The sequence below is a fragment of the Vicia villosa genome, linkage group LG1, assembly GCF_029867415.1.
Source record: "Vicia villosa cultivar HV-30 ecotype Madison, WI linkage group LG1, Vvil1.0, whole genome shotgun sequence".
Classification (NCBI taxonomy): domain Eukaryota; kingdom Viridiplantae; phylum Streptophyta; class Magnoliopsida; order Fabales; family Fabaceae; genus Vicia; species Vicia villosa.
Genome location: NC_081180.1, coordinates 9,443,271 through 9,448,781, shown reverse-complemented (window position 1 = coordinate 9,448,781; position 5,511 = coordinate 9,443,271). Strand labels below are relative to the sequence as shown.

Sequence of the window (5,511 nt, the reverse complement as noted above, 5' to 3'; positions counted from 1 at the left end):
CACCAAGTCAATCCGGCGGATGTTCCCTCTTTTCCTACTAATGAGGATTGTGAGGCTCATTGCGCATGGCCTGCGGAGAGGCCATTTTTCAGAGAGGGGGATGGTGAAGAGGAAGATGAGGAAGGAGATGGCATGGAGCAGGATGATGAGGAGGATTGAGGATATCCAGTGTTGACTTTTGTTGTTGGTTATTTAGTTTATGTTTTGTTTTATAATACTTTGATCCTACTTTTTATTGTTGAACTAGTAGCATAATTTTCTATTGCTTTTGTTATTGACTACTTCTGTGCCATCCATATGCGGATGAGGTTTTATGTATTTTGGTGGCCGTGGGTGCCACCCGAACATATTTTGTAGGCAACTTATGCCTTTGTTGATTAAGTATTTTGTTTAAGTAATTTGTTCTCGTGTGGGCAATTTATGCCCTTGTTGTTATAATATTGTGTTTTAGTAGTAGAATAGTGTACATATATTATATATGTTAAGGTGTACATAATTTTTTTTGTGTTAGTCTTGGAATAGAAGTGATGCTCTAAAGAAGAAAAAAGTGCTAAGGTGTGCCAACATCAAAATTTGGATGGTGATGATAATATTCTTGATGATGTTCATACCAAGGTAAGTATTTTGTTGCTTTGTAGATTATAATGTCACTATGAATTAAGGGCTTTACACAAATTTTTGTCACATTGCATTTTGGAGATCTTGTTTGTGTTTGAATCAAAATTAGGACAAAACTAGATAAGTGAGTGGACTTCCATTGTGTACAAAAATAAGAGTGTTCTAGTGATTGATGTTAACTCAAATGATTCATGTTTAATCTTGCTTTGTATGAGACATTAGAACTTAGAAGGGATCGAGGCAATTTTTTTTTTAGTAGTATGAGAAAAACCACCCTAAACAAGGCTACCCGTGAGTGTGTGATCTTTTGTAACCAATTTTGAGCCTAAATTTTTGTTTTGTCAAGTGAATTAAAGAAAAACACAATGAATTTTGAAAAAGAGAAGTAGTGATTCACTTGACAATTTCTTTGGTAAACACTTAACCCAATAGTACTTGAACCTTGAATGGAAAGCATTGATGTCTTTATAGATAAAAATGTTTAAAGTTGGGGAGAGATGTTTCTTAAAGACAAAGAAAAGAAAGAAAATGGTGGTGCAATGCATTCTTTGAAAAAGGAAAATCAATGAAAAGAATTGAGAAAGAAAGAGCAGATGATAAAGAGAAAAAGAAATTTTTTAATGATTTAAAGAAAAGAATGCATTGTATGGTGAAAAACAAAAGGGTAACATATTAGTAGTGTTGTACATAAATAATGCTTTTCATGATCATTCACCCTTTTTGTTTCAATGGCCGTGTACATATAATATCACTTGTTTGGAACCCAGGCCAAGTTACAACCGAATGAAGTCCTCGGTGATCTTTGTCTCTATTTTCTCGTGTGCATAGTACATGTGCATCATTGCTAGTGAGTGTGATTTGTCCCTTATGCTATCATGGCAATTGTCCTTCAATTATTTTGTGAAGTGAAACCTAGGTGATTCATTCATGAACATTATCTTTTTAATGCAATTGTGTTGAAATGTTTGTGTTGAGAAAGTGGTTCATAGTCATGTTAGAATCTTGTACAAGCAAGGAAGACATATCTTGTAGGTATGTAACTCAAGTTAGAACCATTCAATTGATGTTACTAACCTTGTGTGGTTGGTTGATGTATGTTTCTGAGCAAGCTTTGTTCGAGGACAAACAAAGATCAAAGTTGGGGAGAGTTGTTAGAATCCCAATTGTGTATATTTTGTATATAAGTCTTGTGGTATTTCTTAAACTCTTGTGCCAAATTTGATTACCTTTTGATATATTAGTATGTAAACAAATAACTTTGTGTTTATTTTCTAAATTAAGTTAGTTTATTAACTCTTGTAATGTTTTCTTTAGGTTTTAACAATTTTTGGGCAAGATGGAATGAAAAGAATAGTCAAAACGAGCTTGCAATGAGGGTAGAAGACCAAAAGAATGAGTCTTGTGCAAGAAGGTCCGCTCAGCGGAGTTCAAGCGGACCCAGGCAGGAAGTTTCCATCAGCAAGTCCGCTCAGCGGAGTTGAAGCGGACATGGGCAGGGACGAGCATCAAAACAGGCTCCGCTCAGCGGACCTTGAAGACAAATCAGATATTTTGGCTGCTCCGCTCAGCGGACCTACTTTTTCTACTTTTGTTCTTAGCCACATAAAATTGATAATTAAGGGTAATTAGACTAGTTTTTATGATAACATACACTTGGAAAAAAGCTAGGGCAAGAGAGGAAGAAAAAAGCCATTTTTCCTTAAGAGAAAATCAAGATTTCTAAACATCTTTCTTCAATCTTCTTGAGTTTAATGTCACTAAATCTTGGTTTGTTGCTTGTTGTTGAAGCTTCCATGGATATGGAGGGCTAAGTTTCATCTTGTGTCAAGATTAGAGGTAGTTAGTTTGTAAATATGTGCTTTCTTTGATCTATTATGTATGAACTTGGTTAATGATCAATACATGGTGAATATCTTGTTGTTTATGTTTCATTTATTATTTTGAATCACTATTGAGAGATATGTTTCAAAGCTAGACCTAAAAGATATTCATATATCAATAAACAATCTCTAGAGATAGATTTGTGAGTTGGTAATCACATGTATCAAGCTTTTAAGATTATCACGTTGATTGTCGGCATGAGAGATCATTTGACGGTTAATATGATAATAATCACGATATTGCTTTAGAGATAAATGGTATCGAGAGGATACGTGATTGTATTAATCATTAATATGTTCATATATATGATCATTAGAGTACATATGAAGCAAACTAATGAAACTAATCTTGACACAGTTTTCTCAAATTATTTTCAAACCCTAGTTTATTATCTTTACTTACTTTGTATGCATTTATTATTTCATGTCACCAAATGGTTACCCAAAACTTAACTCAAAATACACTAAGCTGTAGAACGGCGATAATATCGCATCAATCCCTGAGGAGACAATACTAGAAATACTTATCCTATACTTTCTAATAAAATGGCGCTGTTGCCGGGTGTAATACGGTGAACTGACTTTTTATCGAAATGTCGCGGTTAAGCAAGAGTCGCCACCGACTTTTATTTTATCCAAACAAGTTAGAAAGGCTAAAAGAAACAGGAAAAACCTTTTAAATAAAATAGGGTTCGGGGGGTAATTATGCAAAGGGAAGGTGTAAGGCACGCTTTGCATCCATGGTTTTCCATGGGCTCTTAACTGCTTTGCTCTTTGTTTTCAGAAATGTAGAAGAAAAAGAATAGGGACTTTAGCTCGTAAATGAGCGTAGCCCTTTTGAAGATTTATGAGAAAGAATATGAAAAAACAGTTTTAGCCAGAGCAAGGCAATTAGGAGCAATTACCTTAAACTTAGATGATAGGTTTCTTTTAGCCTTTAAGGATGAAAGGGTCTATCCATGCCATGAGAGGGCTGGAAGCCTTTCGTTTGGATGTAAACGGGTCATCGCATTATCGTTCGCCATAAGACTGACCCATGCCATAGAGAGGTAGGTGTCATACCCCAATTTTTGACCCTAAGATCCCGCATCTCAGGCTCTGCTTAAATCACATCAAGATCATTTATGAGGTTCTCTAGTGCCTATTTCTTTTCTAGCTCACCTTCAGGGGAATCACCAAGCACCTATTTGTTCGTTCTTTATTATTTATTTCTATTATGTTTCACTAACCATTAATCAAAATTCGGAAAAATATGTCTTGTTTACTTTTGTTTCTTTATTAGATGGAGTTAGAGGATCAAGAAGTTCAGGTGATGTTTCTAATTGAGGTTTGAGAAAGGTATGCAAAGTGGGTTGTTTGGAATGGATTTCTTCAATCATAAGTCGCTTGAAAATTTAAAGACATTCATATTCTTTCAATGAGATTCACAAATTCAAAATCAAACGGAAAGAGAATTATTTTGTTGCTTGAAGCGAGGTCAATATTCTTTACCATACTTTGAAGATTGTAAAGAAACTCTACCAATCTAATTCATGATTTGAATTCAAAGTTTACATTCAAAATGTAAGGGTTTCGATTCAATGTCTTTCAACATACAAGTTTCAACTCCAAAATACTTCAAGGATTACAAGGTTCAAAACAAGATTCCTCATTCCATTCAAAGAATCCAATTTTCTTCAAGTTAAAGCTTCAAAAATACAAGAGGGATTCAAGGTTCCTATACCAAATTACAAAGTTTCTTATCCTACAAGAAGCATAATTTGAGATTTCCTATGGTCTAAGATTCAAAGAACAAATTCATGGCAAAACTCTTGGTTTACACCTTCACAAGTCTACCATTTTCTTCTAAGCTTCATGGTTTGGCATCGGGTTCACCTCCTCCTTCAAGAAAATTCATATCTCATCATCATATGAAAAAAATGAGAAAAATGAAGAATTAATAATTTCAACAAAAATCATTCATACACCGAAGTACAAATCCAGGCCCATTCAACACAAAATAATAAGAATCTCACAAGTAGTAAAAAGAAGAGGAAGATTGGATTGAAAGAATCAGATTCTCGTATTGGGCTTTCAAGCAAAAAAATATCATTTCATCTGAAATTATTTCTCAGCCCAAGATTCACAGCACAAACTCTTTATCTGAGCACTATATAAGCATTGACTCACGCTGACAGAAAGGACTTTTGGCTCAGAACTTTTCAGACTTACTCAGAACAAAAAAAATCAGAAAAACTCACCTGAACCGAGCTTGACCGGAAACCACCGCCGGAATTCCAAAACCGCCGTGCCGGAGCTCTCAACCGCCACCGTTTTTTTATTTCTTTGCCTCAAAAGGTTGAGAACCTTCTTCTGATACCGAATCCATCTTTACTTTCGTGTTACCTGCACTGTTGTGCTACATTTTGAACTTAGAGCTATCAAACTTCATTGATAGATCTACAAGTTTCAAGCAATTGTTTTCAAAAACTAACCTGATATTTGAACTAAGGAGAGAAAAACGAACGGGATGATGTAAAATTTTCGAGTTCTGAAAATTTTCACCTCCGGCCACCGTGCCGGAGGAGCTCCGTCCGCCATTCTCGGTATCTCTCCGCCTCTGTTCTTCTTTGTGTGGCTTTACTATACTTCTTTTCATTTTCTTTTTTAATATGCATGTGGCTGGTTTTTGTTCTTATGAGAGAAAGAGCTTTTGTTGTTTCCTATATAAAATAAAAAAAGAAAGTGATGATGATATGTTGCTTGCCTCCTACTTTCTTCACGTGAAAGCCATGAGAGGAGAGATTTTTTTCAAATTTTTTCTTTCTTATCTTCTAGTGATCCGCGCGGTGCAACCAGTGGATGACAAGTGGCCATCGGAGCCACTTGTCCTTATCTGAGAAGATGATCTGAAAGTGATTCTCTATACTTTTGCCTACTGTACTAATTATGTACTTTGATCTGGACCTTCCGATGTCAATGCTGTGTTGAAGTTGACTAGATCAGATGGCTGGAATTTATTCTGCTTTATTTT

The 5,511-nt window shown here is 35.3% G+C and overlaps 1 long non-coding RNA gene across 1 annotated transcript; it reads right to left on the bottom strand.

Moving 5' to 3' along the window:
* Nucleotides 1-4,130: 4,130 nt before the first annotated feature.
* Nucleotides 4,131-5,213, bottom strand: LOC131600721 (uncharacterized). Its single transcript, XR_009283340.1, has 2 exons — nucleotides 4,973-5,213; nucleotides 4,131-4,888 (listed from the first exon to the last, which is right to left on the bottom strand). It is a non-coding gene; the product is annotated as an uncharacterized LOC131600721 (long non-coding RNA).
* Between the last annotated feature and the right edge of the window lie 298 nt (nucleotides 5,214-5,511).